The 25,380-nt window shown below is 38.7% G+C and overlaps 1 pseudogene across 1 annotated transcript in view; it reads right to left on the reverse strand.

The window, feature by feature from the left end:
* Positions 1-4,053: 4,053 nt before the first annotated feature.
* Positions 4,054-25,380, reverse strand: part of LOC308272184 — a 77,025-nt pseudogene continuing 55,698 nt past the window's right edge. The window contains exon 4 of the transcript in view: positions 4,054-4,246. The product of the transcript in view is annotated as an uncharacterized misc_RNA (transcript). The remainder of the gene's footprint in view (positions 4,247-25,380) is intronic.

Here is a 25,380-nt window from a genome sequence, read left to right on the forward strand (position 1 = left end):
GAGATTGAAGGATGCCTTAACCTATGCACCCAGTATTCTGGTTCACAGCTTGAGTTCAAATGGATCCGACATGACCATACATTGCTGCCTTTGCAGGCCAGGGAAGGGCTGAGGCAATGATACAGCTGCTTTCTTCTCTGTCCTCTTTCACTTTAGGGTAGTTCAAATGTGACTTCTCTTTTTGAAGTGTAAATATGGAAGACCATCATATAGCAGTAAGCTCTTCTGGGTCTGGTTCCATCATAATAATTCCCTGGGCACAAAGAGGGAGACATCACTGGAACAGGGGCAAAGGGGGCTTTCCTATATCCCGGTGACATGTGCCTCTTGTATTATATGTGGTGTTTGAGGCACCAAATAATATTGAATGTCCCACCAAAGAGAGTGAAGGAATGTCCATGATGTAAGACTTTCAGAATTGTCCAGGAATTAGGAAAGGCTGATCAATTATTCCCTTTTCTCTCTGGATCTAGGAAAGTGTACAACATGGATAGCTTCCCCTTCAGGTCACTGGGCAAAGTCAGATCTTCCTGATCTTGGTTCACCTGACCATTCCAACCCAGTGCATCTTCACACTCTGTTGGCAAAGTCCTAGCCTTACTGTGCAAGATGAGGGGAGGTCTTGCTACACACTTCTCCACCAACCTTAACACTGCAAATGCCAGAATTTGTTTTTTTTTTTTATTTATTTATTTATTTTTATTGGTGCACTGTATTCATACATCATAGTAGGATACATACTTTTGTAGACATACATGCACACTTTTCCCAGTCAGCCCCCACCCAATCCCCACCCCATTCTCTCCCTATCCCTCCCTCCCATGCTTGGCTTAGTAGTTGACATCTAGTATTATGGCAATTTATCTAAAATTAAAAATGATAATCTCACATAACAGTTTCATTTGTCTGATACCAAGCTTTTGATGACTTAAAGATAACATTTCAATATTTCTTTTTGCTTTCTTTCTTACCAGAGAATATTTTTTTCTATTTTTTAGGTGAAACTATCATATATTTATATATTTATTTTTCAGAAAAAAATCTATCCTAATATGGAATATGGACTCTAGGTACCCAAAACGATCTTGAAAAAGAACAAAGCTAGAAGATATATATTTTCTGATTTCAAACCATATAAAGCTACAATAATTGAAACAGTGTAGTACTATTCTAAAGGCAGATCTATAAACCATTGGAGTTAAATAAAAGCCTAGAGCTAAATTCTTCCCTATATTGTCAAGTTATTTTTGACAAGGTTTCCACGAACATTTGGTGGTGGAAATATTAATCTTTTAACTAAATATTGTTAAAAAATAATAATTACATGGAAAAGAATAAAATTGGACCCTTACCTAATCCCATATACAAATATTAACTCAAAATAGATAATAGACCTAAATATAAATCTTAAGACTATAAACTTTTAGGAGAAAATCTGGGTCATTAAACCTCACAACATTGAAATTGGCAGTGATTTCTTGGTTATGATTTCAAAGGCACAGGCAACAGAGGAGTATACAAACTCCCTAAAAAAAAAAATTGTATATCCAAAGACAATGTAAACAGAGTTAACAGTTACTAATAGAATGGGATAAAATATTTCCAAATGCTATATCTGAAGGTGTATTAATATTCCAACTAGGAATCCTAGAAATTAACAACACTAAAGGCAAACAATACCCTTTAGAGATAGGTAAAAGACTAACATAAATAATGAATCTCCACAGATAACCAATCTTAGTTGTTTGTTGGATGGAAAATCTTGTTTCTCTAGTTCTGGAGTGTGTTACCTATTTCTTCTTTGTAGTTAATCTCTTTGAGTATTTTCTCTAGTGCTGGTTTTGAAGACATAAATTCCTTCAGTTTCTGTTTGTCATGGAAGCTTCTTATTTCTCCTTCTAATTTGATAGAAAGTTTTGCTGGGTAGGAAATTTTTGGCTGGAAGTTGTTTTCTTTCAGAGTTTGGAATATGTTACTCCAAGCCCTTCTGGCTCTCATAACTTGGTTTGGGAAGTCTGGAGTGATTCTAATTGGTTTGTCTCTGAATGTCACTTGGCCCTTTGCTTTTGTTGCCTTTAAGATTCTCTGCTTGGCTTCCACATTGGTCATTTTGACAATTATGTGGCGTGGGGATCCTCTTCTCCGATCCTGTCTAAAGGGAGTTCTATAAGTTTCCTGGACCTGTGTATCGACCTCTTGCTCTATGTCTGGAAAATTTTCTGCTATTACTTCCTTGAAGAGATTGTTGATCCCTTTGGTTTCACTTTCTTTTCCCTCCTCTATTCCAATGATTCTTAGGTTAGCTCTCTTAAAATGGGCCCATATTTCTTCAATATCAGATTCCTGCTGTCGGATATTTTTTTCTAGATTAGAAACTATGCGTTCATTTTTGGATTGCTCATCTTCTAAGAGCGAGATTCTGTTCTCCATGTGTTCTAATCGGTTGTTTGTGCTTTGAATTGAGGCCTTTACTTCATTAATTGCATCCTTTATCTCTTTTTGGCTCTCTCTGAGTTCTTTTCGAAGCACCTCTATTATTTCTACAGTTATTTTCCTGATTTGATCTTCTAGAAATCTCTGATTTTCAGTTTTATTGGGTTCTGATGTTGTGGGGTTGTGGGCATTTATTGCTCCAGTATTATTCCTCTTTCCCATGATTTCGGATGTTTGTGCTTTCTCTGGGTTCTTCCCTTGGGTCACTATGACTTCCCTTAAGGTGTTCTGGATCTCGAGTCAGTAGTATCTCGGACCCCACTACTCCTTTACTGGGTTTTATCACAGAGTCTCCGACCCAGAGAGTCGCTAGAGGCTGCTTTAGACTGTGGGGGGTGCCAGGTTGCACGTTCTCCTATGGTGTGATATCTCTGCCACCGCCCCTCCCCCACTGGGTCAAGTCCCAGGGAGTACAGTACTGGGATTTCTCCTCTGTGGCCCGCAATTTGACTCACTGTTCTTGAGTACGCAGATGTAGCTGTATTGGCCTCGCTGGATTCGGTGCTGCTGCTGCCGGTGGCAATATGGCGCCGCTGCTACGCCCTCGGCTGTGGGGCTGGTTTTTTCTTCTTGGTTTTGGTTTCCACTCTGAATCCCTGCAGCGTGTGCTGAGCTCGGCCACTGGGAACTTTAGATGCTCTCTGCGCGGAGAAATCCCGCCTGGCTGTTCCGCAGTGGCTCACCTCGGCTTGCTGTAGCCGTCCCGTGAATTCGCCGGCAGTATGGCGCTGCTGCCGCCGCCGCGTCTGCCACGTCCTCGGGCGATAGGCCGGTTATCTCCTCTGTGGCTCTGTTCTCAGTCCGCTTTCTCTCTGGAGCCTGGTAATTTTTTGTTTCACTGGTGATGGTGTTTTCTGGCTATGAAAGGCGCTGATTTTGTGGTAATGTAGGTTTGTTGTTAGCGGGGCTCTTAAGCCCCGCTTTTCTCGGTCGCCATCTTCCCGGAAGTCCAGAATTTGATGTCATGATATTTTTCAAAGATATATCAGAGGTGGTTCCGAGAATGGGTTAATAGGAATGTAGTTGGAGACAGCTCATGACAAGAACTTTAGAGAGCATAGCTGTGAAGTGCTTTATTTAAGAGGGTGAACTTTCTTTTAGGGCTAAATTCAAGTATCTGCATTTGTCCCTTTTATCTTATTGGAAAGGCTATGTAATAGAGACTTTGAATTCTGACTTTGAGCTATAGGAATACAGAGACTTTCCTTGTGCTTTTAACTGGCTCGTTTATTTTATTCATTACCGTCGTATGGTATAGGCAACATTGCTGGAAGGTCATTCACAGAAACAGAGAATTCAAAAATGCAAAATGAGACACTTAGCATTAGATCGTCTAGTCCTATGTCTTTGTTTAAAATTATTTTGGCTACTTGATCTTTGCCCAATTTGAAATTGAATGTTAGCCATTTCTTTTTATTTTTTTTATCTCTCGTAAGAACTGGCTTTGCCACATCTGAGTCATTACTAAGAATCTTTGCTACTCTTCTGTTTTTCCTAATTGTCCTCGGGTATCCTTCTGTGGGGCAGAGGAAGGTCTTCTTTGTCTTTCCTTTAGAGTATTTATACATTTTTAAATTGACATTCTGGTAAGCTCCACTCTTTGCAGTATTTCTTCTTGGCCAAATGGTTCTTATTACTCTTGGGCTTGCTCTCTAGTGTGTGTGCAGCACGTAAGGAGCAATGTGAGCACCGGTCGTGTGCAGTAGAGCGTTGGGAGCGGTCATAAACAGGAGGCGAGAGCAGCGTCCCATTTCTTTTCATTTTGAACAATAAGGAAAATTGGAAAAAGTGAAAGTGAAAGGAGGTTATTGCTTTAGGCTTGAGTTTATACAAAGAGCTGCAGTAGTTTTTAAAGACCCCTTTAAATGTTCTACTTCAGTATCTCTTAGGGGTAGAAGAACTTAAGCTAGAAAGTGTAGCACTTTATTAGACTACCATACTTTTTTTTTTTTTTGTCTGAGCTATATCCCCAGCCCTTATTACTATTTTTTTAAATTTTGAAACAGGGTCTCACTAAGTTGCTGAGGGCTTCACGAGGTTGTTGAGGCTGGCCTTGAACCTGAGATCTTCCTATCTTAGTCTCTCTAATCTTTATGTTTTGTGAAGTTTAGTCAACACTGAGTAGAAATGAGAAACATTGATCTTAAAATGATCAAACTAGCTGGGTGTGGTGGCGCACGCTTCTAATCCCCGCGCTTGGGAGGCGGAGACAGGAGGATCGCGCAGGTTCGAAGCCAGCCGCGGCGCTGGCTTAGGAGACCCTGTTTCCAAATAAAAAAGGTAAAAATAGGTCTGGGAGTGTAGCCCGGAGGTAGAAGGGCTTCCAGGAACCCCAGTACCACCAAAAAAAAAAAAAAAAAAAAGATCAAACTAATTTTTGTATCTTAAGTGTTTTGTCATGTATTATTTAATCTTTTTGTAATAAATCTTAGTTCTGTCTTCAGTATTGTCAGTTAATACTATTACTGGGTAAATGATAAAGTCTCAACATGTTAAGGCCCTATAATATGACGAAAGACTATGAATCCTTTTGCTGTTCAATCTATTCATTCTAAAATGCAAATTGAGCTTTGTGAGGTTTTTCCCCCAAGTTTTCATCACATATACACATACATACACACAGACACACACGCGCGTGCGTGCACACGTGCACACACATTGTGATGGAAATAACGCAGGGATAATAAAACAGATTTCAGTAAATGAAGAACTTTGGTAATTATTTCAAAGAGCCAGTGATGAACCTTTTGCCTCTCAGACTCTCTAGAAACAAAATGCGCATAAGGTGGCTCCTCGACTTGAGAATCTGCCTCAGACTTGAGACCCAGTCTGGATAAAATAGCTCTCTGTATCTCTTCCACTGTTCTGTGTGCTTATCCAGATTTTGTCCTTTCCTTTCAGCACTTTCTATGCATCAAGATTCTTATCTTTCCTGGGGGGGCTCTACCTTTGGGAAAAACCTTTGTGTAGTCTATGGACACAGTTTTCTCTTTGACCTGTTGTGTTCAATCTCTGCGTCCTAGTGCTTCCCTGTGGATGCCCTGAGGAATCTGCATGGACACCTTAGCAGTTTCAGTCCATATTCACTTCTTTCTATTGCATAGGCAGCTCTGACTTTTAAGCAAATGAGAGCATACATTCCTAGATATATGGATGAAATTAAAATACAAAAGCTTGACTATCGGACATGAATCAAATGTGCCATACAAACGAATCCATTATTTGAGTATATCTGAAGCCTCATGAATTAATCATGTCTATTCTTTTAAAAACATCAACAGTTAAAACTTGCATATCTGATTATTAAAAATGGTTTTGGAGCTGAGATGTAATCTCCTAAATAAAGGAATAAAATTAAGAGCAGGATGAGCTGGCTAGCCATTTCTCTTCCTAAAAACTTGAAATAAATGGAAATCAAGGAATGTTAGACACTGCTAAATAAATCAGAAGTTTTATGACATTTCTAATATTTTATTAACAAAATTTTGATTTGATTTATCTATTTAAAATAACTAGCGAGGTATTCTCTAAGTGCTAACACATAAATTACAAATGTGAAACCTTGATGTATGTTAATAGTGGATAATGTGTGGGACATGGCAAATGATCACAGATTTTACAATATTCCCCAAGTGGGGGATGGAATTATAGAAAGTATGGAAGAAAGTACTGCCTGAGGCTCTATTCGCTGATATATAGATGATGGCTGTCTTCTGAGAAATGATATAGTCTCGGTGATGCGAACTTTCACTTCTGTTTCAGACATCTCTGAGTTTTAGTGAAATATGCATGACAATTCTGAGTGCCTCAAAGTCTCCATGATGGATCAGAAGCACGCAGATCTCTACCAGGATGGCAGAAGGCTTTAACAACAGATTCTACCTAGGTAAATATTCTTGCAGTAATATTTGCATTTTTGTATTTCTGAAAGCACCTTTATTTTTTTCACCTCTTAGACCCTGTATAACACCGGTTGAATCACCAGTTCTCAGTTCTGTTTCAATCCAAAATATGTTTTCTCTAGTCTCTCTCTTTTTTTTTTTTTTTTTTTTTTGGGTGGTACTGGGGTTCCTGGAAACCCTTCTACCTCCAGGCTACACTCCCAGACCTATTTTTTATATTATTTTTATTTGGAAACAGGGTCTCTTAAGCCAGCGAGGCTGGCTTCGAACCTGTGCGATCCTCCTGTCTCCGCCTCCCAAGTGCGGGGATTACAAGCGTGCGCCACGACGCCCATCTTCTCTAGTCTTTACCTAGACTGCTGAGTATTATATGAGAGAATCCACATGGTCATGCAAGTTGGCACCACTCTTGATTTTCATTGTCCCACCTTAAGTACTTTTGTTCTCTTTGCATCATTCAGAAATCTTCCTGCCCTCTGCGTGGCTGCCCTCCTTCCTTTTTTTTTAGTGTGTGTATGTGGTACTGGCGATTGACACTGGGGTGTTCTACTTCTGAGCTACACTCCCAGCTCTATTTTATTTTTTATTTTGAAGCAGGATAGTGCTAAGTTGCTGCACACTGACCTTGAACCTGTGATACTCCTGTCTCAGCTTCCTAAGTACTGGGATATGGGTGTGCACCATTGCTCATGGCCAGGCTATCCCCTTATGACATTTATTTCTTTTTATTTTTTATTGGTGCATTGTAGTCATACATCTTAATGGAATGGAAGATGGTGGAGACATACATGCACACATCACCCAATTAGCCCTTATCCAGTTCCCAGCCCATTTCCAGCCCCTCCCTCTTTCTCATGTTTGCCTTAGTGATTGATATTGATATGTATGTTAAAGTACATCATGTGCATTAGAGAATTTCCCTTATGACATTTAAAGTAACTGCCTCAAAGAACCCTTCCCTGATCTTCTTAGGTAATTAGGTTTTCTCTTCCTCTTCTTCCTCTCCTTTTTCCTCCTCCTCCTCCTTTTTCTTTTTGGTTGAGAGAGCTGAACCCAGGGGCTTTTTACCTCTGAGCTACACCACCAGCCTTTTAAATTTTTTGTTTTACAATAAGGTTTCACTAGGTTGCTGAGAGTTTCACTAAGTTACTGGTCTTGAATCTGTGATCCTTTCAAGTACTGAGGTTGAAGGTGTTTGCCACAAGGTCCAGCTTAGAATTCTCATTCAGTGTTCACCTGACTTAATGTTTGTCTCTACAACTCATTTCTTCTGCACAGAGACAGAATCGATTTTATTAGTTACAGTAGTAGGGCACTTCCTGAATGCAGTAAACACTCGGGAAAATGATTAGATCAATAAACAAATTGTAAGATTGTGTCTGAAAAAAAGCATTCGCTAATTTTAAGAAGTGTAAGAAGTACTGCTCTAAGTGAACGCAGCTATAAACCTAGCAGATTTCCTTACAGATGTTAGCTTGTACTCTCTTTCAATAAACTCCTTACATGGGGTTAAATGAACAGACTCCAGTGCTCTGACGTGGGAGCTCACAGAGCCCCAGCCTTCAGAACAGAGGTCCTCAGCCTCTCCTGGTCTGTAGGTGCACAGAAACAGGTGCTGTGTGGCCTCGCCCATCTGAACAATCAGGGTGGCATGTGCTTCCTGGAGCCCTGATTGTGCCTCTTCCTTTTTCTTCCCCACTCAAGAAATTATACTGGGATAAGTGGATGAGTGTGGCGTGTGAGGCTTTACAGGATTATCTTGAATCTATTGTAATTTATCTTAAAAGGCACAGGATAAGTCAATTTAAAATTTTAGTTTTTTTATTTTTAGTTTTTGGTACTGGGGATTGAACCCAGAGGCATTCTACCTTGAAGCCAGGCATCCAGCCCAATGTTATTTCTGTTTTTGGAGACAGGGTCTTACTAGGTTTCTGAGAGCCTCACTATGTCACTGAGACTTGAACCTTTCATCCTCCCGTCTCAGCCTCTCAAGTACTGGGATTACAAGATTACCATGGTTATGCTGGTTATGTTTTTTAAAAGCCATGAATTACTCACTACACACTTGATATTCAAGAGATTGTATGAGTTTTGAACTAGTGCTTTGGAAATTGGCCTCGAACCTCTGGGAAGAATTTTATTATTTATATAACTTCTGAAGAAAAAAAGCATATAGTAGAGAGTATAAAATTAAAACTTTATAGGAAGGAGCTCAGAAAAATAATAACAACAGTAAGTCCTATATTGATATTTGTTAGGTATCTATCATCTTAGAAGTCCTCTCCGTGATTAACATAAAATGCTTATTAAAAAATTGAGCCATATAAAATGCAAATATTAGATTTTTTGGCCTAAAGTGCAATTTCACATGGTTCAAACTAATTTATTTGTTAATATTTTTCTATCATTAATCTAAAATGTTCTTGGAAGTGATTTATTGGCTCTTACAAGAAGGAGAAAAGTCATACAACAGTGCAGTCTTTTGGTCTTTTGGTGTCTTCTACTTCAAGACAAGTCAGTCCCCTATAGCCTGTCAGTCTCACTTATGTATCTCTAGCCTTGCACTGGCCATTGTACAATCTGGGAGTTACCAGAAAAGCCCAGCACAACCCTAGACCATAAGAAGTTACAACCCAGGTGGAAGAACCAGGCACATCTAGAAAATAAAACTTTGTATGCTAGATTATGAAATTCTAACAAATAAGAATAGCTCTTCTACTATGGTTCCTACTGTGGCTGGCCATGTACATATTTTTATCAACACTTTATTTCAAGAATAATTTTATATCTATAGGAAAGTTTCAGTGATAGTATAGAGAGTTTGCATATACCCGTCTCTCAGCCTCCCCTAATGTTAACATCTTATATAACCATGGTACACTTATCAAAACTGAGATGTTACCCATTGGTATATTAATACTAACTACATATATTGGTATATTAAGCTACAGATTTTATTCATATTCCATGAGGTTTTTCACGGTCCTTTTTTTCTGTCCAGGATCTAGTCTGGGATACCACATTACATTAAGCAGATATATGTTTTAGTAATTGATAAAAAGTAAAAGGGAAAGGAAAAACATTTTACCCATACTTGGACATCACTGTTATAAATATCTAGGTATAGTCTCTTCCTAACACACACACACACACACACACACACACACACACACACACACACTCATATACACACGCTCTCATACACACTAGAATCAGGCTGCATCCTTATATTTGCAATTTTTTGTCACTTAGTAAATCACAGATATTACCCTATGTTGTTTTTGTGATTGAAAACACTTTTCATGCATGCATATTTTTTTTTCTTGATATTGGGGATTGAACCCAGAAGAATTCTACCTCTGGACCATACCCTCAGCCCTATTTTTCTTTTCTTTTTTTTTTTTTTTTTTTCGGTACTGGGTAAGGAACCCAGGGGCATCCTACTTCTGAGCTACACACCCTGACCTATTTTTTTTTTATTCTTTATATTTGAAACAGGGTCTCACTGAGTTGCAAAGGGCCTCACTAAGTAGTAGCTGAGGCTGTCTTTGAACCAAGATCCTCCTGTCTCAGCTCCCCGAGTGCTGGGATTACAAGTGTGCACCATCATGCCTGGCTTTCTTTTTTATTTTAAAACAAGGTCCCACGAAGTTGTAGAGGGCCTCAGTAAGTTGTTGAGGCTGGCTGCAAACCTGTGATCCTCCTGTCTCAGCCTCCCAAGTCATGGGTTTACAGATGTGTACCACCACACCTGGCTCATAATTTTTATCATATGTACATGCTGGTTAAGGTTAGCAGATTATTGAATGCTTGTTTGAGTTGTTTTCCTCTTATCAGTGACCTGATGGTTTGGAGTGCCCACAAACATTGGGTAGTTTTCATACTTTTACATGTAGATGACAAGGACAAATACATAAAGTGAAGACCTTTGGATTTTCCCCTTTCATTTTATTTTTAATTCAAAATTAACACATTTAAATGATAACTAAATCTCTAAAACTGAAAACAGAAATCTCCTTTTGCTCTGGTAGGAGATTTTTTTTCCTGGAGGAAAGAAAGTATTGTGAGGTTTCTGGTTTTAACTTGAGTTAGTGCTATTTAAATAATTAGCAGTATTAAAATACAGCTTTAAGCCTAATATTTTCCTAAGTGCTCAATGTTCCAGTGAGCTCTCTGTAGAATGTTACAGTCCCATTATCTTGACTTGTGACCAGAGGAAGCAGTGCTTGGGCGTTTCCTATGGTTGGGGTTGACCATTTTAATTTTAGAATTTTACTACTGCTTTGTCATTGAATAGTAGGCTTTATTACTAGATAACAGGAGTAGATGCCAGGGAAAAGGACCCTGATTGTCCTTGCCCTCCAGAATAGATAACTTATCTGTTCCCAAGAGAGGAGTCTCATAGGGCACACTCTGGAGCAACAGTTAGCCATGAGGCAGAATCCAGGAAGCATGGTGAGATCCCTGGCTTCCTGAGCCACAAGCCATGGGGCTGGACATTGCGAATTCTCTGTAGATGTAACATTGAGAATTCACTGTAGATGTAAGGGCATACACACTCCTACTAAGGAAGAGAATGTGGATAGGGGAATGTGTGGCCTCTAAAGTTAGACAGGCCTAGGCTCAGCTCCTGGTCCCAGTACCTGCTAGGAACTCTTTGTCTCTAAGCAAATAATTGAACCCTCTTAACATGAGCGTTCTCAACCATAAACATGAGGCTTTTATACAGGCTGTTGTGTAAGGTAAGTCTGCTACAATGCCTGGCACATAACACACCATTGGATAAAGTTTTATTAAATGAAGATATGGAGGTGTAACCCACCTGCCTGGTTGTACAGGCTATTCTTTAAAAGGGGTATATTGATAAAATATCATAATAAATATCATAAAAATGAATTAAATGCTATTTTTATTTTCCCTCAGGGTTGCAGACTGCATAAACCAACTCAAGCTATTATATACTGATGGAACACTCAGATCCTGACATCTAAGAGTTAAAACAACCAGCTTTGGATGGTCCCAGCCAGGGCAACTCCAGGGATCTCAGAAGTAGAACTTTATGGACCTTTCTTTTCTTTTCTTTTCTTTTTTAATTGAATGCACTGTAATTTTACATCATATTGTGGTACAGAGTGTTAGAAAATACATGCACACACACTCTTGTTGCCCTACCCAGTGGGTCCTCCCTCCCTAGTCCCACGAGTATTGGAGATTGGAATTGGCATTTTTGTATATGTTCATAGCATTATTTCTACTATTGCATTCTCTGTGAGTTTGTCCCCTTCCTTTCCCTGATCACCCTCAATCACTCCCCCGAAGTGTCTGCTCATCTAATATCTCTGTAACTCCCACATATAAGAGAGAATGTACATCTACTTGCTCTTTGGGACTGGGTGTACTCACTTAGCATGATAGTTTTGAGTTCCATCCATTTTCCTGCAAATGGTGCAATTTTGTTCTTTCTAGCTGAGTAAAATTCCATTGTGTATTTATACCAAAGTTTTGTGATCCATTCATCCATTGATTGACACCTAGGCTGGTTCCATAATTTGTCTATTATAAATTATATTGCTATGAACATCGATGTGATGTATGATTATAATATTCAGATTTCATTTTCTTTGAGAAAATGCCCAAGAGTGCTATCGATAGGTCACCTTCCATTCCCAGTCTTCTGAGAAACCTCCACACTGATTTCCAAGGAGTCGTACTAGTTTGCAGTTCCACCAACAGTGTAATAGGGTTCTGGTTTCCCTACATCCTCACCAACATTTATTATTATTATGTTCTGAATGATTACCATCCTACCTGGAGTGAGGTATACTCTCAATGTAGTTTTGATTTGCATTTCCCTGATTGCTACAGATGATGAACACCTTTCTTCATTTATTTGTTGGCTCTTGGGATCTTTCTTTAAAGCACTGACATCTTTGTTTCTTATCTTTAGTGACTTGCTGTAAGATGGTGAGCTCTGATCAGGAAGGCAGGGTCCTATAGCATAGGCATGGCTGCTGGGGACCCTCACTCTGTATTGGGGCATTGCTCCTGGGAGGTAATAAATCTTAACTGATGTATGATTAACATACAGTAAACTATATGTATTTACAGAGTAGCTTTTGGTACATTTGGACATATGTGTATATGCACCCAGGAGACTATCACCATGAGGAATACAATGCATAAATAAATACATCCATCACCTTGTCCTCTTATGTCCCTCCCCTCAAAGCCCTCTGTGCTCCTCTGCCTGTCTCTTGCTAGGTGCCCACGGTCTGCTTCTGTCACTAGAGATTCGTTTGCGTTTTCTAGAATTCTGTGTAAGTGGAATCTTATACTATGTACTTTTTTGTCTGACTTTTTCACTCACATGATTATTTAAAGATTTACCCATGTTGCTGTATGCATCAGTACTTCATTTCTTTTTATGGGTGAGTCATATTCCTTCTTATGGACATACTACAGTTGGTTTCTTCATTTACTTGTCAGTGGACATTTATTTGAGTATAATTATCTAATACCAATAAAGCTGCTATAACTGCACAGTTGTCTTTTTTGGACATATGACTTCATTTCTCCTGGGTAAAAACTTAAGAGAAGATTAGCTGGGGTCATATTGTAGGTGTACATTTAACTTTTTTGTAAACTGCTAAGCAGCTTTCCAAAGTGTTATATAATTTTTATATTCCCCCAAGCAATGTATGAAAGTTCTAAATGTTCTCAATCCTCACTAAAATTATATATATATATATATATATATATATATATATATATATGTATTTTTTCTTTTGGTGGTACTGGGGATGGAACCCTTCTACCTCCGGGGTACACTCCCAGACCTATTATATATATATATATATAATTTGGAAACAGGGTCTCTTAAGCCAGCGTGGCTGGCTTCGAACCTGCGCCATCCTTATGTCTCCACCTCCCAAGCGCGGGGATTACAAGCGTGAGCCACTACGCCTGGCTGATATATAGCCAAAATTTACATTAAAAACTTTCAAAACTCAATACTGAGAAGGATAGCAATCCAATTTTTAAAATGGGTAAAATAAATGAATAGACTTGCCAAAGGAGATCAGTAATGTACCAGTGACAAGTAAGTATATTTTACATCATTAGCCACCAGAGAAATGAAAATTAAAATCACAATAACAACCAGGCATGGTGGCACATATCCCAGTACTTGAGAGATTGACACAGGATTGTAGGCTGAGGCCAGCCTCAGTAACTTATCAAAGCCCTCAGTAAATTAGTGAGACCCTGTTTCAAAATAAAATAAATAGGGCTAGCAATGTGATTTGGAGGTAGAAAGCCCCTGGGTTCAATCTCCTGTACCACAAAACAAACAACAAATACCCTGCAATGACATGTTTGTTCAAATGGCTAGAATTAAAAGAAAATAAATGATTTGACATATTTATAATCCCCCCTTTTTTGACAGCACTAGAGATTGAACCCAGGGGCATTCTACCTCTGAGTTACACTCCCAGCTCTATTTTGTTTTTTTAATTTTTGAAACAGTCTCACTACATTACCATGCACTATTGGCCTTGAATTTGTGATCCTCCTGCCTCAGCCTCCAGAGTACTAGGATTACACGTGTGTGCCACCACGCTCAGCTTTATAATGCCTATTTTAAAGATGAGTAAATGCCGGAGCCAGCCAGCAAAAGTACGGTTGGAAGAGAGGAGTGAGGATTAAAGAATTCAATTCTAAGCCAGGCGTGGTGTCGCATGCTTGTAATCCTTGCGCTTGGGAGGCGGAGACAGGAGGATCGCACAGGTTCAAAGCCAGCCGCGCACGCTGGCTTAAGAAGCCCTGTTTCCAAATAAAAATATAAAAAATAGGTCTGGGAGTATAGCCCGGAGGTAGAAGGGCTTCCAGGAACCCCAGTACCACCAAAAAAAAACCAAAAAACAAAAACAAAAAAAAAGAATTCAATTCTAAGAATTCAATTCAAGCATGGAAGGATCGCCAGTCTACTCATGGGTCGATATCTCTACTGCTGATTCCCGGTTTATTTCTCTTGTGGTATTTATACAGTTTCTTACACCTAAATACAATAATGACAAATCCAAAGTACATACATCACGGGCAGGTCAATCAATACCCTCGTGCCATCACAAACAACACAAACCTAATCTTCTCTCAGACCTTAATTACTTTGAATCCTCCATGACCCCAAACCTTGTTGATTTTGGGTGAAGGACAGTCAGAAGGATTCTTTTAGTAAAGATAAGGGGAAAACCTTAATGGCTCCCCACAAATAAACAGGCTAGGGAGATAGGTAATTTCATCACAGTAGAATTTGAATTCAAATCCAAATCTGTTAATTCTACCTGATCTCTATGTTATGCAAGCAATAGTCATTTGAAGGAGGTTAAAAAACCAGGTGAGCTGGGCATGGTGGCACACCTATAATCCATACTTGGAAGTCTGTGACAGGAGTATCACAAGTTTGAGGCCAGCCTGGGCAATTTAGCATGAGCCTATCTCAAAATAAAAAATAAAAAGGGTTAGGGATGTAGGTCAGTCATAGAGTACTCCCGGGTTCCATTTTTCCATTTCTAGTCTGTCTGTTTGTCTGTCTGTATCTCTCTCTCTCTCTCTCTCTCTCTCTCTCTCTCTCTCTCTGTCTCTCTCTCTCTTTCACACACACACACACACACACACACACACACACACACACACAGGCTTAAGTTGGAAACATGGAAACTCACTTATTACTTATGAATACAATTTCTATTTCTTCTCTTTATAGGACAGTCTGCCACCAGTCTCAATGAGTATTATGGAAGTTCTATGCAAGTTTTGGCATCTATTTTGCCTAATGAGTAAAATTTACATATTTTCCAACATCCAGCTTTGTTTAGATGCTTGAAGAAAAGTAGTCAAAGTGTGGAAAACTCAACAAAGCTTCCCTGGCAAACTATATCCAGTAAAGATATAGTTTTGTTTAACTATCACGATTAAGAATAGGAATTTTTGTTTATTTTTAATCTGACAGATCTCACTCAGTTTGAATCATGCTCTACTATTTTTTAATTATGTGATCTTGGACAAATTACTAAATAGTTCAAGCTTTAATTTCCTCATCTGTAAACTGGGAATAATGATACTGATCTTGGAGTGTTTTAAAGGGTTGGAGGAGCTGATGTATATAACAGATTTACTGCCACAACTTATTAAAGTCTTGAAACACTGAGGTTGCGTGCCACCACCAAAAATATATACCATACCAAGAATAAGTGTGCTAAGCATTGCACTTACTAAAAATCATAAAATTCTAATTCATCACTAGCTTGTATCACTCTGGGGAACCTGTTCCCTTTTTAGACACTGATAACCCAAGGGCAGATGATGCATTTTATTCTTCAAGAATTAAGAAGCAAGTGAAATGTTTATCCTTTAGTTGGAAATACTCTTTGGAGGAAATATCTATGGTTGCCATTCATCCATATCAGCCGAGTAACCATATGGAGTTTTTGAGTTCAATTACAGATATGTAGGAATCACATAGTAGAAAGAAATTAAAGTAAATGTAATAAAGAGCTCTGTGGAGCACCACTACTCATGCTGAGATAACTAAAGCCCATTGCGGTTTTGCTTGGCTTACAAACCTTATCAGGCACTTACACTTGGCACATGTCTTTCCTTCTCTATTTGTTCTGATGCCACCAGTTATTTCCCCACACTCTGGAGGTGCTATTTCAGCTACCAGTGTGTTTTTCTCAGTCCTTTTACTTTGTTTGGAAATATGATCTGTGTTTTGGGTTAGTGCTTGGGAAGTATAGTGATGTGTCCTCTAAGCACTTGGATATGGGATCATGAGGAGAGAAGCCAGCTTCTCCACTGGATCCTCCAGCAATTTTTGCTCAGGTAGTTAGTCCAAGAGTGAGTTGGCTCTGTAGAGAGAGAATAGGTCCCAATGCTGGTGTGCAAACTTCTCAGAAGACTGGCCCTCAAAAACGAGTTTTCCACAGTGGCTGCTCACTTTCAGAGTTCATTAAAATTTCAAACTTTTCCTGGTCTTACTTAACAACCTTCTTCATCCATTTGGTGTTTATGTCACAGAATAAACCATAGGCTTATTATAAAATAATAAGCCTATGGCTATTATAGGCTATTATAGGCCACAATGGGCTAAGTATAAAAAGGAAATGTAGTTTAGTTCTAGCTGAGAAGTCCCATACCAAGGTACCAGCATCTGGTAAGGGTCTTCCTGCTGCCTCCTGATTTGGTGGAAGGTATAAGGTCAAGAGAGAGGGGAAAGAGAACGGATCTCATTCTTTTTGAAACCACTCTTTTGACCACTAACCTAAACCTGCTATAATAACAGTAATACATTCATGAGAACCTTAGGACCTTATCTCCTTTTTGGGGGAGTATTGGGGATAAAACCCAGAGACCTTCTACCTCTGAGCTACATCCCTAGTTTCTCCCCCACTTTTTATTTGTTTATTTCTTTAACACAGGGTCTCACTAGGTTGCTGAGAGTCTCACTACATTGATGATTTTGTCTTCTGACCTATGATCCCCTATCTCAGTCTCCCAAGTACTGGAATTAGAGGTGTGCACCACTATACCTGGCTATCTTATCACCTCTTACAGGTCCCATCTCTTGACACTTTTGCAATGGGGACTGAGTTTCTAGCATATGAATTTTGGGGGACATATTCAAGCTCTAGCAGCCACACTTCTGGGTGAGACCTTTCAGTGGTGTAGTTGTGTATTCTCAGTGTTTCCCTCTTCCTTCTAAAGAAATCTATAACCTATGCACCATTTCTCTTTATTCTGCTGGCCCCTAGTAAAAATATGTATATATATTAGAAACCACACATGAATAGTGGAGTTGTTTCCACATGGTATGCTCATAAAGCATTTCATTTTAAAAGGACTCAAGATGAAAAATAAAAAACAATCTACTAACAATTATACAGAAAACTGAGTGTTTATTGTTTTTAATTTTACCCTAGAAATCACAGGCTCCTTGAGTGCAGGGAACATTGTATATAGAATTATGTTGGGCTACCCCTTGGGGACTGTCCATGGATACACAGTACATAATTTGTGGCTAAATTCAGAGAGATTTGTCCTGTCAGCACTCAGAAATACTTGGGATTCCAGACCATAGACATTTAAATGCAGTTGCTCTAAACCTACACTGGCCCTGACTTGTATTTTCTCATTTTCTGGTGATGGGACCATTTTTAACAAAGTAGGCTGTCTGTGTGAACTGGTTGAACAGAGTGCCCTGAAAGTCTTTAATAAATTATAGGTGGATTTATAGGTTCTGCTCAGGGCCATGGTAGATTGGCTGAGTTGAAAAGAAATGGGATATATTCATCTCATAGGTCCAGTGGGTCCTGAGTATTAGGAAAAAGAGGTTCATCAGTGGAAGCTACTTTGTAAAAATCTTATAGACAGCCTGTTCCATCTGGTGAACTGTCTTCAGAACTGGATAATCCCATCACATTAAAGTGACATGTCTAATTGGTCATTTTTTTTTCAAAGAAAACCAAATCTAGGTTATTTTATTTGTTAAATTTAACACATATACACTTTACATATACATAAAATTTATAAACATATACCATGTGCTTATATGTATGTTCACTTAAACATATGCAAACATTACTGTATGTGGGAACACGGTTACTTTCCATAACTCTGAGTTCCACATTCATGATTCATCCAGCCATGGACAAAAATATTTGAAAATCTTTTACATCTACTGAATATGTACCAAGACATTTTTTGTCATTATTCCCTAAACAACACAATAGAACAGCTATTACCTAGCACAATTATGTTGGCTTTTGTATTATAATCTACAAGTGATTAAATATATATAGGAGAGCTGGGCGTGGTAGTGCAAACCTGTAAAATCCCAGTACTTGGGATGCTGAGATAGTAGGATCAGAGGCTCGACAGGAAGATCAGAGATTTGAGATCAGTCTCAGCAACTTACAGAGGTCTTCTGTAAGTTAGCGAGACCCTGTTTGAAAATAAAATAAAAATAACAACTTACAGGTGTGAGGGTGTAGATTACAAGTAGGATGCACCTAAATTCCATCCTCACTACCCCCCTTTACACAAACTATATAGGAAGTGTTGTGAGCATACAAAATATATATAAAAAATGTGACTATATGAAATATATGCCAGGATATAGGTATAGTGTAGGGACAGGTAGACTGGCCAGATATGAAAAGATGAGGCAGAAGAAAGATGTAACTGACATGCCCAAGACAAATTAATGGACACGCTCCCCGGCACACATCTGTAGGATGAGACAACTGGAAGGCAAGATAAGGACGAAGTAACAGACATACATCCCAGACATAGGTCCATAAGATGAAACAGCTGAGAAAACAAGATGACGGTTGAAGCAATGAGCCTACGCAATTAGTGACATCAATTTAGGTTATATAAGACTTGGCAAATGGCTAGATCGGCGGCTCTGACCCAACTGTCTAAGAGACTAGAAGTTAGCCCGGCTAGAAGGAAACATTCCTCTGGTAGCTGCTAGACAATTCCTCTAAATGACAGTTGGGCTCTTCCCAGTCTGACTCCCTGGACATCAAGCATCTGCACCTTGACCATCAATGACGGCTGTGACAGAGATCCTGAACCTAGGTTACCTGCAGAGACCCGTTTTGCCTCAGGTAACCAAATGGTATTTGGCCAGTGGCTTAGTTAGAGAAGGATGGGAATGTTATGAGCATTGTAGAATAAACCGAGTATTTGTGAAAGACATTAAGTGTGACCTGTCATTCTCGCCACTGTGTCAGTAAGACTCATAACAGGAAGATATGTGTAAGTTACATGTAAATACTATGCCACTTTCATATAATTGACTTGAGATAGCTGTGGATTTTGGTATACGTAGGAGTCTTAGTTCCAATCCCCTATGTATGGTAAAATAAACACACACACACACACACACACACACACACACACTCCCATCCATATTCAGTTTGGTCTATCTAAAAAAATACTTTCAGTCTAAAGAACTTAAAATAAAGATTTCTTTTTAAATGCTGTAAGTAGAAAAAAATTTGCAAAATAAGAATGCTCAAGAGGTGAGAGTCCCACTTTGGGCTGGCTTCCTGAAATGCAGAAATCTCCTTTCAAAATAAGCAATACTTCCAAAATTTCTCTCCTCTGGATCTCTTCGAGCTTCTGCCCTACTTTCTTTCCTAGTCTGCCTCAAAATTCTTGTATTGCCTTAAGAATCGGTGCTTGCAATTTCCTTCTTTGGATTTTACTTTTAGTTTAACTTGTCCACTCATTTCCCCCTACATTTCAGATGGAGCGTTCGTCTTGCTCCTCTTGGAGATTCGTCTCTGATCTGTGGCCTCGATCCAATCCTCTTCTGCTCACACCCTTTTCCAAATAACGCTCCATCACCTTTTTTTTTTTAACAATTTTTTTTATTGAACATAAATAGTATACATTTACACTATATTTGGTGCCCTCTCCCACCCGCCCCCGTTTTCTCTCCCCCCCCCCACCAATGGTTGGCCAGGTTAACCATGTCTTATTCATAATTTTACACATGTTCAGGTGAAGATGCTCCTTAATCAAGATCGGCCTTTCTCCTCTCCTATCTTTCCATTAAAACTTAGCTAGTATTTCCCCTCTAATATCTGGGGTCCTACTGGTATCCTTTGTGTTTTCTAGTTTGGGCATATTAGAGGAAACATGTGTATCTTCTCCTTCTGTGCTTGGCTGATCTCACTTAACATGATGCTTTCCAGGGCTTTCCATCTTCTTGCAAATGATATAATTTTGTTCTTCTTTATGGCTGAATAGAATTCCATTGTGTGTATTTCCCACAGTTTTGCTATCCATTCATCTGTTGATGGTGATCTGGGTTGGATCCATATTTTGGCTATTACAAATTGTGCTGCTATGAACATAGGTATGCATATGTTGCTGTATTTCTCTGAATTCAACCCTTTTGGAAAGATACCCAGGAGTGGTATAGCTGGATCATATGGTGGATCTATTCCCACCTTTCTTAGGAATCTCCACACAGATCTCCATAGTGGCTGAACTAGTTTGCACTCCCACCAACAGTGTAAGAGAGTTCCTCTTTCCCCACATCCTCGCCAGCATTTGTTGTTGTTTGATTTCTTTATGCTTGCTACTCTCACTGGGGTTAGATGGAATCTCAGTGTAGTTTTGATTTGCATCTCCCTGATGGCCAGTGATGAAGAACATCTTTTCATGTATCTATTAGCCCTTTGTATCTCTTCTTTTGTGAAGTGTCTATTTAGTTCATTTGCCCATTTCTTGATTGGGTTGTTTGTTTTGTTGGTGTAGAGCCTTTTGAGCTCTTTGTATACTCTGGATATTAGCCCCCTATCAGAATGGTGGCTGGTAAAGATCCTTTCCCATTCTGTAGGCTTCCTCTTTAGGTTATTGATAGTTTCCTTTGATGAGAAGAAACTTTTTAGTTTAATGTTATCCCATTTGTTTATTCTTGCTTTAATTTCCTGAGCTTTGGAGGTTTTGTTGAGAAAGTTACTGCCTGTGCCAATATGTTGTAGTGTTGAACCTATGTTCTCCTCTACTAACTTCACCGTCTCAGGTCTAATTTCTAAGTCTTTGATCCATCTTGAGTTGATTCCTGTGTTAGGTGAGATATAGGGGTTTAGATTCATCTTTTTACAAATGGTTAGCCAGTTCTCCCAGCACCACTTGTTGAAAAGGCTGTCTTTTCTCCAGCGTATGTGTTTGGCCCCTTTGTCAAAGATTAATTGACTAAAGATGTGTGGGTTTGTTTCTGTATCTTCTATTCTAATCCACTGGTCAGTATATCTGTTTTTGTGCCAGTACCATGCTGTTTTTACTACTATTGCTCTATAGTATAGTTTGAAGTCTGGGATTGTAATGCCTCCTGCGTGTTTCTTGTTATTGAGAATTGCTTTGGCTATTCTAGGTCTTTTCTTTCTCCATATGAAGTTCATGATTGATTTTTCTAGGTCTCTGAAGAATGTCACTGGTATTTTAATGGGAATTGCATTGAACCTATAGATCAGTTTTGGCAGAATGGCCATTTTGATGATATTTATTCTGCCTATCCATGAGCACGGGAGATCTTTCCATCTTCCAAGGTCTTCTTCTATTTCTTTCTTTAATGTTTTATAGTTTTTGTTGTAGAGGTCTTTTACATCTTGGGTTAGGTTTATTCCTAGGTATTTTATTGGTTTTGAGGTTATAGTGAATGGAATTGTTGTTTTTGTTTCCTTCATTGTGGATTCGTTGTTGGCATAAAGAAAGGCCACTGATTTCTTTAGGTTGATTTTGTAACCTGCGACTTTGCCGAATTTGTCGATCAGCTCCAGAAGTCTTTTGGTTGAGTTCTTTGGGTCTTCCAGATAAAGGATCATGTCATCTGCGAATAAGGATAATTTCACTTCCTCTCTTCCTATGTGGATTCCTTTGATTTCCTTCTCTTGTCTGATTGCTGCAGCAAGAGTCTCAAGGACTATATTGAAAAGGAGAGGTGAAAGTGGGCATCCTTGTCTTGTTCCTGACTGTAGCGGAAATTCTTGCAGTTTTTCCCCATTCAATATAATGTTGGCTTTGGGTTTGCAGTATATTGCCTTGATGATGTTGAAGTACTTTCCTTCTATCCCAATTTTTTGCAGTGTTTTTAACATAAATGGGTGTTGGATTTTGTCGAATGCTTTTTCAGCATCTATTGCTATGATGATGTGGTTTTTGTTCTTGGTTCTATTTATGTGGTGAATAACATGTATTGATTTGCGTATGTTGAACCAGCCTTGTTTTTCTGGGATGAAACCGACTTGGTCGTGATGAATTATTCTCTTGATATAGTTTTGAATGCGTATAGCTAGTATTTTGTTTAGAATTTTTGCATCTATGTTCATTAAGGATATTGGTCTGTAGTTTTCCTTTCTTGAGGTATCTTTATTTGGTTTGGGGATTAATGTGATACTGGCCTCATAGAAGGAATTTGGAAGAGTTCCATCTCTTTCAATTTCCCGGAACGTGTTATGAAGTATTGGTATTAGTTGTTCACTGAAGGTTTTGTAGAATTCAGCTGGGAACCCATCTGGGCCTGGGCTTTTCTTTGGTGGAAGAATTTTTATTGCCGTTTCTATTTCTTTGGTTGTTATTGGTTGGTTTAGGCTTGCTATGTCCTCTTGGTTGAGTGTAGGAAGGTTAACTGTGTTTAGAAATCTGTCAATTTCATCCAGGTTTTCAAATCTATTGGAGTATAAATTTTTAAAGTAGTTTCTGATAATGTTTTGAATTTCTTCACTATCAGTGGTGATATCTCCTTTTTCATTTCTAATTTTGGTAATTTGAGTTGATTCTCTTTTTCTTTTGGTTAGGTTGGCCAGGGGTTTATCAATTCTATTAATCTTTTCAAAGAACCAACTTTTTGTTTTATTGATTCTTTGAATTGTTTTTTTGTTCTCTATTTCATTTATTTCTGCTCTAATTTTGATGATTTCTCGTCTTCTGCTGGCTTTGGGAATGGATTGTTGCAGAATTTCTAGATCCTTGAGTTGTGTCATTAGGTTCTTTACTTGGTGGTTCTCCATCCTTTTTATGTGGGCACTCAATGCGATAAACTTTCCTCTTAGTACTGCCTTCATGGTGTCCCATAGGTTTTGGTAGGTTGTGTCTCTGTTTTCGTTTGTTTCCATAAATTTCTTTATTTCTTCCCTAATTTCTGCTCTTACCCATTCGTCATTTAGTAGTGTATCATTCATTCTCCATGAATTTGAATACTTTCTTTCGAGTTTCCTGTTGTTGATTTCTACTTTTATTCCATTGTGGTCTGAAAAGATGCATGGGATTATATTACATTTTTTGAATTTGCTGGTATTTTCTTTGTGTCCCAGGATGTGATCTATTTTGGAGAAGGTTCCATGGGCTGCTGAGAAGAAAGTGTATTCTGTAGTTCCTGGTTGAAATACTCTGAAAACGTCTATTAGGTCCATTTGGTTTATGGTTTCCTTTAGTTCTAAAGCATCTTTACTCATCTTTTGCCTCGAAGATCAATCCAGTGGTGTGAGAGGCGTATTAAAGTCTCCCAGAATTATTGTATTTGGGTCTACTTGGGATCTTATGTCCAGAAGGGTTTGTTTTACGAATGTGGTTGCACCCACATTTGGGGCATAAATATTTACTATCATTATATCTTCTTGGTGTATTGTTCCTTTTAATAAAAGGAAGTGCCCTGATTTGTCTCTTTTGATGTGTTTTATTTTAAAGTCTGTTTTGTTGGATATCGGGGTTGCTACCCCTGCTCTTTTTCGGTCACTGGTGGCATGGTATATCTTTTTCCATCCTTTCACCTTCAGCCTGTGAATGTCTTTGGCTGTGAGGTGAGTTTCTTGCAGACAGCATATGTTTGGATTATGTTTCCTAATCCACATTGCCAGTCTATGTCTTTTGATTGGTGAGTTAAGTCCTTTGACATTAAGTGATATTATTGAAATATGCTTTTTGTTTTCTGCCATTTTGTGTTCTGTCTACTCTTGGGTGTTGTGATCTTTCTTCTTTACTTAAATGGCCCACTTATTAACTTCCTCTCTTCTCTGATTCTGGAGTCTGCTTCTTTTTTCTTCCTTATGATTTATTTCTTTAAGAATTTTCTCTAGTGTTGGCTTTGAATTCATGAATTTTTTGAGATTCTGTTTATCCTGAAAGACTTTGACTTCCCCATTGATCTTGAATAGTAGTTTTGCTGGATAGATTAATTTGGGCTGGAAGTTATGTTCTTCCAGGGTCTGAATCACGTCGTACCAGTCTCTCCTAGCATTCCTGACCTGGGTTGTATAGTCTGGGGTGATTCTTATTGTTTTGCCTCTATATGTCACCTGTCCTTTTGTTCTCACTGCTTTTAAGATTCCTTCCTTGGCCTCTATGCTGGTCAATTTGGTTATTATGTGGCGTGGAGTGGTTTTTCTTTGGTCCTGTCTCAGTGGAGTTCTGTATGCCTCCTGTACTTGAAGATTCAAGTCTCTTTCCATATTTGGAAAATTCTCTGAGATTATTTCCTTGAAGATATTACATATGCCCTTGGCCTGTACCTCTATCCCTTCCTCAATGCCTATTATCCGTAAATTAGGGCGCTTCATATTATCCCATAATTGCTGGATGTTTAGGTTTTGTTGCTGTAAAGATTTCTGTATATCGCTGACTGTGTTTTCGGTTTGGGATGTACTGTCTTCTAATATTGATATTCTGTTTTCCATTTCATCTAATCTTCCAGAGTTTCTTTCTATTGCTGTCTTCATTTCACTTATTGCCTCTTTCATTTCATTCCAGACCTCTTTCTGATTCTTTTTTAGTGTTTCTATTTCACCTTTAACCTCCTCTATACTTGTTTTAAAACCTTTCATCATATTGAACAACAAGATTCTGAACTCCCCTTCTTGCATTTCTAGTAGGTCAGTATTCGTGATTTCTGCTGTCTCTTCATAACTCCTGGTTCTCATATTTATAGTGTTCTCTGTCCTGTTTTTCTGATTTCTACCCATCGTTCGTGAGTAATGTGTTTAGTCAAATCTTAATATTAGGAGTTTAGGGGTATCGGCAAGTCAGCAGAGCCTTTCCAGTGTTGAGGGTAGGTGATGTGGGAGGAGCTGGGGTGATGGGTAAAGGAGTCAGATTAGGTGGAGGATATGTTAGGTTGAGAAGGACTTTAAGTATGATAAGGTAATAACTTGCTAGGAATGTGAGAGAGTTAACTACTGGGACTCTTGTTGTTAGTAGAGTAGTTATGGATATAAAAAATACTTTGAGTTTTAAACCATGAGGTATATTATGGGGAAAAGTTTTGGGGGAGAAATGTATGTAGGTTAGTGTGGGAAGGTTTGTAAATAGGGATGCTGGTAGGAGCAGACAGACATAAAAAAAAAAAAAAAAAGAATCCCCACAAGATACCAAGACTATTATGTAATCCAAGAAAAAGGAAGGTAAACCAATC

The sequence above is a fragment of the Muscardinus avellanarius genome, assembly GCF_963383645.1.
Source record: "Muscardinus avellanarius genome assembly, chromosome: 13".
NCBI lineage: Eukaryota > Metazoa > Chordata > Mammalia > Rodentia > Gliridae > Muscardinus > Muscardinus avellanarius.